At 39.6% G+C, this 14983-nt stretch overlaps 1 protein-coding gene across 1 annotated transcript in view; it reads right to left on the bottom strand.

Annotated features, from left to right (window-relative positions):
- SHB (SH2 domain containing adaptor protein B) overlaps positions 1–14983 on the bottom strand; it is a 71812-nt gene that overhangs the window by 33062 nt on the left and 23767 nt on the right. The window lies entirely within an intron of this gene.

A 14983-nucleotide genomic window follows, 5' to 3' on the forward strand; every position in this document is an offset into this window, starting at 1 on the left:
TAGGGGATTAAAGGGACTTCTGGAGATCACCAACTTCAACCCTCCGCTGAGGCAGGTTCCCTGAAGTAGGTCATACAGGAAAGCATCCAAGTGAGTTGAATATCTCCAGAGAACAAGGCTCTTTCGGTTACTTCCTCCAGTGCTCTGCAACCCTTCCAGTAAAAAAGTTTTTCCTCATGTTCAGGTGGAATACTGATGAAAATCAGGACCCATTACTGACCACTAGGGAAAATGCCTCAAACAATATGTATTCCTTTAAGTTAACATGGACTTTGTTAAAAAAATAAGCATGACAAGCTTCATGGAAAGCAACAGTGCACTGTGATTCTGGTTTATCTGTTCCTGGGAGATTACAAAGCTGCAGTCACTCTGTCTACTAGTGGGGGCATTTCAGAAGACCTATCAACCCTGCGTAAAAACAACATAAAAGAAGGTTTTCAAGCTCTGGTAACAAATTTAATTCCCTCTTGAATATCTGTTTTGTCTAGAAAATGCATGTCTTCAGTACAAGTCTTCAGAAGTGTCATTTAACCATTAAGGTGAATTTTATATGTGCAAGTCAAGCCACTTGTGAAGTGTACAAGAGGTGGAAGCAGGGTCAGGTGACCTGGGAAGAACATATAGACAGTGACTGACTGCACCAGAAGTTAGAAATGCCAAAGGTCACTTGGATTTTATTCCTGTGAAGTCAAGAAGAAAGTAATTCAGCAGCAATGGGAAAGCTAGGATAAACGTGGGTCACAGCTAGATGTAGCAGGTGAACTAGATAAAAAAGACAAAGAAGAGGCAGAAACATTAAATTCCTCCCTCTCCTCAGTCATTACTGGTAAGACCCCAGACCCAGGAATCTCAGACCTCTAAGAATAGAGGGGAGAGTATGGACCAGGGCACCATCCTGGTGGAGAACTATCAGAATCAGAGCATAAACATTTGAAAAACCGGAAATGTAGAAATCTATGGGAGGTGATGCTATAAACTACAAGTTCTCGTGAGAACAGTCTCTATTGTCGATTGAATGGCTATGGTAACCTTGAGATACTGAAGAAGGAAACTGTAAGAAAGTAAATGGCAACTCCAGTCTTCAAGAAAGAAGATGTGGTAAACCAATCAGTCCCACTTCAGTTCTAGGAAAGGTGTCAGAGCATCTGGTCTTTGAAGCCATTTCCAGAGATGTGAACAATGATTGTGAGTACCCAGCATGGATTTACAAAAGGAAAACTGCTTGAACAGCCTGATAGCCTTTCACAGTAAGATGAGTAGCTTGGCAGATGAGGACAAGCAGTGGCTGTATGTTCTTAGTTGCATTACCTAAAGTACTGCCAGTACTCACAAGGTGGTGATATCTTCTCCCTATTAAGAGCTAGTGAGGCCATAGCTGGAGAGCTATGTCCAGTTGTAGGCCATCTGGTGAAGAAGAGGAGACATACTGCAGAGTATCCAGCATAGGACCACAAAGATGATGATGGGACTGGAGCATGTCTCCAATAAAAAAAGGTTGTGAGAGCTGAGGCTGTTTAGCCTGCAAAGGTAAGAAAGGATCTCTTAGAAAGGGTCTTCAGGTACACAAATACCCAAAGGCACAGAGTGAAGACAGAGCAAAACTCTTCTTGCAAAGCTCTGTGACAAGGCAAGAGGCAGAAAGCATAAATCAAAATACATTAAATTTATTCACTTACACAGCAGAAAATTTTTTGTTTTTTACTGTCAAACATGAAACAGGTGGCCTAGAGAGATACTATACAGATACTAGAGACCTGATTAGTATAATTGTAGGCATAATTACAGGCAACCTGTTCTACTGACTCTGCTTGACCGCAAAAAAAAAAAAAAAAGAATCAGAGAAAAGGAGAGAATTTTTTAATAAATGATGCAAGACATAGAGCAGTCCTCCTCACTTCATCAATTCATCAGTCAGTAACACTGATAGAGTAATTGTTCCAGATTATTTAAAAAATACCGTGAAATGTCTGTAAGAGGACAACACCCTTTTTGCTTAAAACAAACAAACAACTAAACTTCGTGTATTATAAATATACTAAACCTGATGAAACCTACATCACAGCCAATGATGTAAATACACACATCAGATAGGTCAGGATGATTCCTAGTTACAAATGAAAACCACATTAACACAGTCCAATACTGGGAAAATCTAGAAAACGGCATTCAAAAGGGTACATTATTTAAAAAGAACTGTGCTTTCAACCTGCCTGAAGCAGAACACAGTCCTTGTTTCAACTATCTTTTTAAAATGCTGCATTAAAAAAAGTATGCTGCATTAGAAAGAACACATGGCTGACGCTCTCCTGAACTCCCCTGGATCAAAGACAAACATAGTATTTCTTCTAAGTCACTAATCTTACATGCCTGTCTGTCTTCCAGTACTGTGAAGCCATCCATGGCTATCCCAGGAAGTTTGCATCACTGCGAACAGAAACCAGAATTCCAAATTGTATGATTTATATTCATTTTAAGTACCAAAGACATCTACACCGATAGCTGCCACATATAAGATTATATGAAAACAGGAGTCCATGATCAACATTTTTCACTTACAGAATTACAGCATCAGTCTGCACAGAAAAGATAATCTCATAATAGAAGGCCTTTCATGTCTTGTGGTCAGAAACCGCAATGAAAAAAAAACATCAATTTTTGATCCTGAAGCAGAAAATTTTACCTAGGAAAGACGCAGGAGTGAAAAGTGGAAGGAGAAAACGTATGTGTGTACATATAGATACATACTTTTTACAGCTTCCTATAAACTTGTCTGAAAGTCTATCTTTTACATAATATACTGGAAGTACATACGAAGTAATTCTACTGAAAGTAGAACAAAAAAAAAATTGTTCCTTTGTAGGCAGCGAAGTTGATACTATAACATGAGTAGTGTTAGACACTCATAGCTCAGTCAAGACTACACTGCATAATCTCCATCAATGACAGCTCTAAGTACTAAAATAGTCACAGTTAGTGACGAGGGAGTCCAAAACTGTATTATTGCACTGGCTTTGGACCTTTAAAAGGTCAAGTAGCAAGGGCAACAAAAAGTACATTGAAAATACAGTGCAGATTTGTACAGGCTGTTCTCAGTTCACACTTTAGTGTCTTGAAATTCCGATTTACTAATTATTTGAAATATTACTGCTGATACAGAAAAGTACATTTCTATAGAATTATGTTCTTTGTTACTCAGTAGAAGAAAAACAACTGACAGTTTGAAAGAACTAATTTTGGTAGTAGAGTGGAAAACATCATGGTAACTCTTGCTCTCTCAAATTAGCAGACATAATAGAATAAGGCCTCAGGAGACTGGAGTCTTTTGTAAACCAGAGAACCTGACCAGTAAAATACAGCAACAGAGACATCTGGTAGCACAAGATTCTGTAATACATGACTGAATTTGACATTCTTCCTTCTAGCTGGTGAGCAAATTCAGCAAAAATGCACATACAGAGTAGACCTTGAGCTGCACTGGATAGCCTCACAGTAAGGTCATCGCAAACCTTTTAATAATCTTAAATCCATCATAAGCACTACTCACTGATATGCTGTATTCCTGAGGTGAATTTGGAGAGAACTTGGATATGCCATCAAGAAAACAACTAGGCAGAAAACAAAAGTGAATTCTGAAGGCAGTACTTCTTGCTTTCAAAATCCAATAGGAGAGAATCAAAGGTCTCTGCCCAAGGGGATGCAACAAAACTGCAGATCCTCCTACAGTATACAGAAGCCACTGGATATTTCTTGCATCTCAACCTGAAGTGCCTGCTAATAAGCGGTGAAAGAATGTTGTTGCATTCATAAATAAAATTTCTGACAACAAAAGAATTATTTTTCCAAATGAAGTATGCCTGTGTGACTAGGCAGTAATAAACTCAAAGCAAATTGATGTACCATTTCACCCCCCCATCCTCCTTTGTAACATTTATTTGGAGCAAAAACAAAGCAAATGAGGCCTCCTGCAACAGCGTAAAGAAAAATGAAATTAAGCACCTGAGAAAAGTTTTTTTCTTTCTTGTGTCACAAAAGGCAGTGAGCTAAAGACTCTTGGTCAGACTAAAAACACCAATTTACTGTACTGAAGTAGAAATATCTTTCTTACCTGCATCCAATATGCCAAAAGGGAGGCTCCTGTTCAATCAGATATAAATTTCCTGCAGTCTATGAGGGCTATTTAATAAAGGATAGAAGTGGCACTAGCACATAGAGTTCTTGCCTTTGGACAAAATCCTCATACTGGCTCAGCTTAGTTCTAGCCTGCAAGAGGCAGTGCAGAAAATCAGATGAATCTCCCTATTTTTTCAATCCTAAGTTCCACAAGAGAGTATTTTCAATTCCTTATATGCAAGGACTTCACAGCATCTGTGATAACACAGATGTATGAGTTTCCTTATCATTCTGATAATAACACTTCTGCATGCTTTTTTAAGAAAGAGACAGCGTAATTAGATACAGACGCATTAACTTGTGGGCTGACCAGATGCAGTAAAATAAGGCTGTTTTGACTCATTACTATGTCAGATTCCAAAGTGTACAGATGCACACATATCAGCCATAACTGCATCTCCACTTCAGCTAACAATGTCAGGACTGATGCAGCATTTAAAATAATAGTCCTAATGGCTCCTCAGCTGCTTTCTCTATAACTGAAGTGCTACCCTGGTGTGCCAGATCTGCTATGAAGACAACATGCTAGAAATGGCATTGATATTCAGTGCCAGATTCTAACAGGTAGCAGAGAAAATGAATTTTAAACCAGAGTAAAAGACTATCAACGTCCTTTGTACTTGACAAACCTAGGAGCAGGACAAAGACAGTATGCTGAACAGCAATTGTAGTTACACCCATCTCCTTTCAACAGTAGAAATCGATGTAGATCAGACTGGTGGATAGAGCCTTGCACTATTCCTAAAGAATTACTGCAATCAACAGCCGTCAGTTGAATGAAAGCACAATGATTTTTTAAAGTCATTTGTGAAAGCACATAACTTTCATCAGATACACGGCCATCTGAAGTAAACACGGCAGTACTTCAAGTTCATTTACTTTATACATACAATTAAATATTTAAGTACTGTGCTGGAGCAGGACTATACAGAACAGGGCTGTTTATAGAAAAGATATTTAAAAATTTCTCTCTCCATACAGGTGAGCTCAGAATCTCTTCTGGATAGTTGCTCCACTCTTCCCAAATGTCAGCGTTTAAATAGCTTCAATCTTAGTGACCTAGATTTGGCTTCCTGCTCACACACATCAAGAACACAACTTACCACCAGCTACATAACATAAACCACAACCAACCTACAGTGAATACTGCTGTGATGCTTAATATATTTGCACCACCTAAATCTGCTAGGTAATTCCAGTGGCAGGGATCTTAGCATTGTAACAGTTGTATCTGGAAATTACAGATTTCTACAATTTCTGTAATTTCTTTCTGGCATCCAGTTTTCAAGGCACACAGAAAAAAACCCCAAACATTTATTCACCAAAATAGTCTGAAAGTTTAATTAAAACAAGCAAATAATACTTAGAGTCCCCTGTTTACATCTTGTTCTTTCAGTGCAGAAGTACAGTGAACTACAAAGCAAGGTAACATTACAGTAGTTGGGGAAAAGGCTAACCTTTCTTCAGCTAGGATAGTCAAAGAGAAGCACAGATGTTAAAATGTATATTTGAACTTTTTATACTTAAGAGCTCCACAGTAGCAACTTAGGTTAGGTGTTTGGAGGACTTGGTGCAGTACACTGGTTTCTATCAACAAGCCCGGAATAAGCAGAAGACCATCATGCTTAAAAAAAGAAAAAGTACCCAAGTACATAACTGAAGAACAAGCCTGTTTGTATACAATAGCCACTTGTATTCTTCACCTGCCACTAAAAACCTGAAGTTATCAGTGGGAGCAGAAGGAAACTCAGGAAGGCTCAGGCTCACATGAAGGGTACTGATGAATACCTGATGCATTTAACCTGACATTATCCTCAAAGCATGACTGTCTCTGGCAGAGAAAGGCCACATCAGGGCCAGATCTGTACATAGGAAGTCATGCCTGATTTGAAGTCTCTCTCTTTTTCTTCATTAGGGAACAGTTCTAACTGAATCGGCCTAAGCATGCATAGCTCGAGTTTTCCAATGGAGAGCTACTGACCTGTAACCCACTGGAGGTTACAGAGCTGTTTCCATTGGGCATATGTTCACACCAGGCAACAGATCAACCAACCAGTTTCCCAGAAGCATCAGATGCTACTACAGTGATCACCTTGCCATGAGGTTTGCTCTCACTGAATGTTCCCTTCTTCATACACAGGCCAGGCAGCTGCTTACTTTTTTCAAGCCTCACTGTAAATGTTTATTTTCACAGCTACCTCAGTAAGACCATGTGAAAACACTCCAGAACTCAGTCCGTAGAGTTCTCATCATGTCAGCAGAGAGTCTATACACAACAGAAGCTAAAATTGACCTCTGCTCAAATTTCACCTCAGAACACTGGAATTCAAACTGCTTTCTGCCATGCTTCCATGTCCAGCCAGATGCCTCCAGCTACTGGACAGAAGAGAGCGTCAACAACATCCCAATACAGCAAGGATAGTTTTGCTTGAGACTGCAACAGCTGCCTCCCAACTCCCACTATTCCAGAAAGCACTGCAGGATATTGCAACCTCTTTCCTCCTTTTCCCTTCTAAACACAAGCCAAATGACTCACAAGTGAGCCACTTTCCAGGAATGAACAACAGACCTTTACTGTCCATCCTTGGTTTGAAAGTTTGGCATAACCTCCTGATGTGAAAAGCAATGGCCTGAAACAGCTTGCACTGTAACGGATATCCTACTGAACTCCAGGTAGGACTCATTACTCCAGGAAACAAAGCCACTTTGCATTTCAACAGTTGTAATAAAGAGCATAATTGCCAACAGAGCGAGCAAGGGAGTAGGGGAGAAGTCCCTTTATGATTCAGTATCAAGAAACAAGCAACAGAACAGATTCCTATCTTCCACAGAAGGTATGCATTGAAATAAAATAGGGAAATTCACCCTGTCAAAGATGGCACAAAAGACATGTTCCTCTTTTGGGGGTATCCAAGGCAGTACAAGGATACTGATTAAAAGACAAAACACATAGGAAGAGTAAATCCTGGTGGACTGGAATAACAGTACTACTGTTTCCAAAGGATGTAAAACTGCCTTTGGAGTCGTATTTCTCTTATGGCAGATGCAGTGAAGTTTAATTTCTTCAGTTCTCTGAAGGCAGGAATTTATTCTATGAAGTCCTCCTCCCAAACATAAAAATTTCTACTAAATAAGCAGCGATTTAACATTATCACTGACATTTTAAAATTCAAAATTTCTGCAGACATTGTCTGCATAAGAGATGCTTTAGGTTGGTTAGGCAGTTATTCATTACAGTTTTCTCAGAGACCTTAAAGAAGAAAAAGGATGTTCTTTTTAATATTTTTTGGAAGGGGGAAGAATCCCCCTCAAAAAAAACCCCTCTTCATTTACTGGTAGTTTGGTCAAGTCAGCTCCGAATGTTGCTAAAGCCAGCTGCATCATCTGCTCTACATTTGTGTTTGTAGGATTTACTGACCTTTTCTGAACTGCAGGAATCAAGAATCAATGTTCCATGAGTTAAATGGGACAATTCAAATGGCAATAAAGCAAAACAGAGACCGCTTAAATCAAAACTCATATTGCCAACTCCATATGCAGAAACTTCTAAGCCATACAAAAGAGGATGTATTTCTTATGTCAAGTGGCAATGGAAGAACTCTTGGGAACAGAGCACTAGTATTTTCATGGACACCCATTAGCACAATTGTTCTCATTGCCTCATTAAATACATGACAGTATCTTCCCCCCAGAAAAAACAATCTGCACAAACAGAATCAATTCACTGAATGACATTTTAATACCAATGCAGGGGGTATTTTAAAAAACTAATACACTCCAGAATCAGGACAGAGAAGGTTTGAGCAAAGATGGCTATGATTTCCTGAATTTATATCAGCCAGCCCTAATAACCATGGCTACAACCAATGCTCACAACTTCCTGCCCTCTCTCTTCATGCAGAGGATCTCACCCCCTGACAGAAATCACCTTGAGAGGCATGGGGTGTGGAAGGAGGTTCCATTCATAATGTAAATGCAGCTCATTGCTTTCATATAACTAAAATGTCTTCTTGAAACTCACAAATAATCAGACACTTTGATGAGCAGATAGTTTACTCAAAACATGGAATGAGACTGAGCAATGAGCTTTTTAGCAGGTATAAATATGTATCTACATTTATACATTCCAAACGATTTTGCAAGGGATCATGGAATCATAGAATGGTTTGGATTGTAAGGGACCTTAAGGATCATCCAGTGCCAACCTCTTGCTGAGGACAGGGTTGCCACGCACAGGGTCCCCCCATCCAACCTGGCCTTGAATGCTTCCAGGGATGGGGTACCCACAGCTTCTCTGGACAACTTATGACTGCATGACTTTGTAAAGTCATTTTCTGGCTTTCTGGTGGGCACCCTTTAGATATATTCCCAGGCATCCCCAGAACCTTCTCTTCTGAAGGCTGAACAGGTCGCCCAGTTCTCTCAGCATTTCTTTGTAGAAGATATGCTCCAACCTTCTCATCACTTTGCTGCCTCTGGACCTGCTCCAACAGCTCCATGTCTTTCCCATTCAGGAGGACACAGGCCTGGGTACAGTACATCAGATGAGGCCTCAAAGGAACAACACCCTCCCTCTCCCTGCTGATATCCTTCTGTTGATGCAGCCCAAGATACTGTTGGCCTTCTGAGCTGCACGTGCACACTTCCGACTCATGTCCAGCTATCCATCCACCAAAACCTCCAAGTCCTTCTCCACAGGGCTGCTCTCCATTTTGCACTCAGCCTGTATTTGTGCTTGGGATTGCTCAGACCTAGGTGCAGGACTTCACACATGTGCAAAAAGTGATTTCATTAAAATCACGACAATATTTATCTTGTTCCCTGATATCTTCTTTCTTTAAACTTAGTCTCATTCAGGGAACACTGGGAAGTGGACAGAGGACTTCCTTGCAAACCTGAATGCCCAGTGATACAGAGTAAGGACAAAGTCATTTAAAAGAATTAAACACATAGACTGAGGCAGTAGATGCACCTAACCAAAACAGTTGCCATCTTTGGTTTAAGAAAAGCCTAACAAGGTTAGCTCTCAGAGTTGAGATACACTCTCATTTTATTTCTGCCACCCAGCAACATTCCCTGTTGAGAATACAGTGTAGGGAGAAGGGTTTCTGCTCAAAAACTCCTGGAGTTGATTACTTCCTAAGACAGGTGGCTACGCAGTCAAAAGCTACACTGAAATGTGAATTGAACATATTTTTAAATGAAATATCTAGCTAGTGAACAATTTTGCCAGTTATAACTTAAAAACAACAAAACTGAAAGCTCAAACACATAGCCTGAAGCTTCTCAGATGACTAACATCCATTAAAATTTATTTTCTCTTCGTTAGCAATTTTTCATAAAAGCACCATTAAAACAAAAAAGTCAAAGCTTTGGAGTGACATATGATGCAAGAGAGCTTTCCTTCTGAGCAGGATTCCAGCAACAGCAAGCACTATCAGTATTCAAGTCATCTTAAACTATTTTTTTCCTTGTTCACTGCAAGGAACAGCCACAGTGATTGTTCACCAGTTATTTGCCGTCTTGAAAACTGCAAGACATGTGGATCAGATACAGAAATTATTTACAGTTTTGCCCACTTGGTTTACTCCTCCAAGGAGAATGCCATCCTAGCTGCAGTCTTTGTCCTGTCATTTAAATTGAGCTACCAGTACAACCCAAGAGTTCAGTACCCAAGGACTTGTAATACAGATAAGCCATCCTCTGTTGGAAGTAAATGCCATCAGATACAATTCAGAGAGTTAGGAGATTCAGTAAGCTCGGTGTCTGGCACAGTCCTACGTGTTCATACAGCAACAGTCATCAACGTACACAGTGAAGGAAGGGCTAAATTTGCTGTTCAGTTCTGAAGATAAAGATAGTTTGACTTAGAATACAACCTCCACTTGAGATTGCATCCACCATCATGGACTTTTTTCTCTGACAATCCAAGGCCTTGCATGAAATGGAAGACAGCTGACTTGCTAGCATAGAAAAGTGAAAGGGATGTGAAAACTGAAATTACTGAGAAAAAAATGTTTCAGCTCAACCGCCTTGATCTATGATTCTTTCACTCATCAAGTCAGCTCAGGAAGAGATGGATGGGAAGCACAACCAGTCCCTGGCATCTATGAGTGTCAAGTGTTTTACATGGAACTGTCCAGCTGCTCTTGTTCAATACTTTGCATTTGTTTGCAACCTTACTGTAGTTGTTAGGATACTCAGACAAACCATGATTAGATGCCAATTTTTAGCTGAAAGCCTTCTTACAAAGAAATCTGTTAGTAATGCAGTTATTTTTTTTTCCCCCTAGGGGTAACACTTTCGTACAACAGTATGGAACCTGATGTGTTCTGTATGAATGTTTGCAGCTATTGACAAAACACACTAAGGCATACAGTCTTTTACATTATCATCCAAGAGCATCTGTGCTTGCACAAATACCTAACAACAGCAAATAAATCTGGCTAGCATTCAGTAAAGCATCATTAAGAACAGACCCTACTGTCAGGAAAACCAAACCACAGTCATGCAAACACCATTAATCAGTTTTCTTTCCTCCTTGCAACAGAAGCATCACAAATCATGAAGAGTAACATCTGGTACTTTCCACTGAGGTCAGGTCAGATAACACCATATTTTAAAATTCATTCCAGCCACGATCCTGCTGCATATTACTGAATCGACACTTTCTGATGATTTCTCCAGTTACACTTATTTTCCAGTATGTGCCTTTAAACCAACAATGAGAGCGCATGCAAACATTTCTAGAGCACAGAGCTGCAACCAAATAGATGACTGTAGAAAACTGTATTTGTTTCCAGATGTTACGTTCTGCTTTTAAAGAAAGACACACGAAGATCCCCAAAAAGAGATTAGGACAAACTGACTGTTAATCTGCTCTATATTCCACTATAACTCCAAGTTTTCTTGGTGGTGGTGCATCTTGTAGCCCAAAGAGAGGAGCACGTAAGATACGCAAAAGTAATGATGGATGTGAAAGATATTTTTCTTCACTTCTCTCCTTCTCTTTTCATTTTAATTGAGACAGAAACACAGACATCATCTTGCCCACCAGAGGCTGCATTACAGCTGTAACATCTTCTCCAGGCCTTTAGGAAATCTCCAGCAGACTCAGCTCTGCCATCACACTTAACTGCTGTGCAGCAAGTTCTAGACAAGTGCACTATGGTTTGACAAACCATAGGAAAGAGAACTATAGCACTAGAGCTACAAGATCCAGTGCTTTTTCACACAGCTTTCAAAATTACCTACTACACAGAAAATAAATGCAGAATTCGAAACAAGTCCAGGTTTCCTACAGGCAGGCCTTATTTCCCTGCAGTTTGCCTGGTTTGTTGTTAATTACTAGTTTGGCCTACAAGACTGAGTGTTTTGCATACCTACATCCTGCTTCATGATGCCAAGCTGTGCACAAACTTCTCATCACAATTTCACCAACTTATGACATTGAGCTAGGCAGAACCAACAAAAAACTCAAACCAAGTTTGAATTCTTCCATGTTCTTTTTGGATATTTTGATACAGCTCAAGAAATCCAGTCATCATGGTCCCAGAGCAAGCATAAACATACCAACCATTTACTAGATCTTTGTCTGTGGAAGTACAACAGAAACAAATGCTCTTATCAGCACATCAACACAGATCAGAACCAGAAGAGGCTTATCTGCCCCTACCAAGAAAGGACAGGCTGTTCCTGCAGAGAATGACCTCAAAAGTCAGCAAGCATAAAGTCAAGAAGTAGCTGAGTTTGTACAGGTACTTAAGATCCTCCAGAAGAGCTCTTTCAAGCAGAACTCTTGATAGTCAGAAACCAGAGAAGCTGTACGCTGCACTACCAGTCCACATAAAACACACGGAGCACAAAAACTGAGTTTCTGACCAGTTCCCATTGAAGTTTAAGACCATTCTGTGACAATGTTGTAAAGTCATAGTAAAAGGCTGCTAAGTTGATAAAGCAAGATGTTATGCCTCTGTAACAAGCAGACAGAAATGTCTGAATCTTCAATCTTCTTTTACTTTCAAAGAAAACCTTGGTTTGGACCACAAAAAAAAAAACCTAAAAAGATGCAGGAGAAACTGCAGCTATCAATTTATCAGATGATTTCAGAAACAGACAACATTTACTTAAGGTTTCACTCATGTATTGCCATTACAGACTTTCAGGGTTTGGTTGAAAAGCCAGCAAAAAAAGAAATTCTATCTGTTTACCTGCAAACTAGACAAAATATTACAGTTGCAGAAGCACTTTCTCATTCTAAAAACTATTGTGTTTTTTTCACCAAATGCTGAGCTAATATTTAGTGTAACAACTTGTTTTACTTTGAGCTAGCTTACCATTTCACTATAATACAGTGGAAAAGCAGTAACTGGAAAAAGAGAAAATTGGTAAGAGTGATTGTGTAGTATTCAGAAAACAGAAACCTTCACCAGTTTTAACAACAAAAAAGAAAATACAAAGGACTTCCAGCAGGACATTTTTCTTCAGAACCATCTGCTAAGGATAGAAATTCCTTCTTATTTCAAAAGTCAAAAAGTCATCTTTATGAGTAGTGACAGAACCCCCCCCACCAAAAAAAAACAACAACAACAAATAACCAACAGTTAACATCTTTGAAGACTTGTGATTCAAATTTTACCACTTAGTCCATTTCCAGGTTGCATCTAGTCCTACCAAAATGAAAGTGTTGAAAAAGACAACAAAAAAGGGCAAAAAAAAATCCCAAGAAAAAAAGACAACTTTTCAGTCTTACCTTAAACCCATTTTGCATAGTACATTTTTGCAAGGCAACAGAATCCTGTGCATCAGCTTAACATTCTTTGTTCTAAATTAGTAGCCAGAAATTACCATAAGAATTGGTACCTTTGCAATTCTGACTCCAGTGTTGAGCTCTTGCCTATAAAACCTACCTATGGGCAATCAATACATAAGATCTGTCTTCCCAGTTCCAATTCCAGACCAAAGCTGGAGGGGAAGGGTTACCCTTTCAGGAAAAGGCCAAGCCTTATATTTTATATTTACTCAGCTGCACATAGAAGAGAAGATTTGTTTCTTTTTATTTTTACATATTTGTAGGCTGGTATACACTACTCTAAGCAGCAAGCAACACCATGTTAAACATTAGGAAGAATGCTTTAAATTATTTTAGAGGAGGAGACAGAGTTAAATATAGAGAAATGCTATTCATTTTATGTACAGCTGGTTTCCACCCCCCACCCCCATTATGCAGCCAATTATAGCAAACACAACACATCACATTCCCTCCCAACAAAAGAATTTCTAGCTTTATCTCCCTGCAGTCACTATGGAGTGCAAAGTGCTCGTGGTGGCCACTGGCCACAAATCTAAAGTGATGCAGTTTCACAGCACATGTGAGATCAGCTGCTTTTCTTAGAGAGAAGGTGAGGACTTATATTGAAGCAGCCCCAGCATTATTTCTGCTCTGCCTCAACTCAGGCAAATCAGGCCTAGTGGAAAGTAAGGAGTCTTCTGTATTGCTTTCCACTACACAATAACAACAGGATAGTTAAGATGTTTCTAACAGAGCAAGAAACAACTTTAAATAGATTCCAAAGCACAGGAGGTGTCTAACTACATTAAGTTTTCTTAATATTCCAGTGCAGTCCTTTATAGGGCTCCTAACACGTAAATACATCTGCCTCATTACTAGTCAAAAGTTCTTGTTTGTGTGCTATTGAACTTCAAACTTCACCAGATGCAACTGTAAACCAAGAACTGAGAGAACATACACATCAAATTTCAAGAGTTAAGTTACCTTGCATTTTTTCCTACCTTGTACTTGAAGAACAACAAATCTTGCTGTGCCAGAATGACCAGCATGCAGCCACACCATTTGGCAACAGGACAATATATATGTAAGTCCTAGTGACAAATCCACAATATTATATGAGGTGGATTGATGATGGATTAAATTCCCATTTGGGGCCAACTTCTAACCATGACTGGCACGATATAAAACTTTCAAGCAGAATCTATAACAGGAGCACACACAAATGTAGGTGCAAGAGAATCAACTTGAAGATTTTTTCAAAACTACATCCACTGTAAAGCTTAGTGGATAAGCACACTAACTCTCACATGTTGGCTAGAGCTGATTTCAGTATTCAAGTGCAAGCAAATAGCAATTCTTAAACTGCAGGGCCATTATAGTGCTGAAAGATCACTGGTTGGTTTACTCAGTTCAGCCACCTTGAAGAGGCCAGAAATTTTTTTTTCTAAACATTTCATGCTATACACACTACTATATCCAGGCTAGTATTTATCAAAGCAATTATCATTGTTCTTTTTTGCATTATTTGCAGCTGGAAACTTGGCGCCAGCAAACAACGTGCCAGAGGCAACCTGGTGAAGGAAGAAGGATTTTACAAGACCTAACTCACCACCAGTGCACTGTAGTGACTATTCAGATGAAGCTACATGTCTGAACAAAAAAACAGCCTCTTTAGTTACAGGGGAAACTGACACTCAAGGCCTTCTGAAGTAGGTGCAGGTTCATGGGAATGCTGCTTTCTGTACACTCCCAGCATTTCTGTGATAGCCTGAAGGAAGACAGTCCTACTGCTCCCAGGATGCCCCATGGGGAGCTCCCAGTTAAGACAGATGAAGTTGTTCTTCCTAGGCTGTCTGTCATGCATTGGAGATGCTGCCATAACTCAGGCATGGACTCTTACTGCAGTACCTAGAAAAAAAAGCAATAAAGTGTACAAAGGTGTCTGCTGTTCTAGCACTGTCTGCATGCTTTCTGCACAAAAACCCTTGGTGTCAGAAAGTCAAACTTGTTCACTGTTCTTCT

This window comes from Lagopus muta, chromosome Z, assembly GCF_023343835.1.
Source record: "Lagopus muta isolate bLagMut1 chromosome Z, bLagMut1 primary, whole genome shotgun sequence".
Taxonomy (NCBI): Eukaryota; Metazoa; Chordata; class Aves; order Galliformes; family Phasianidae; genus Lagopus; species Lagopus muta.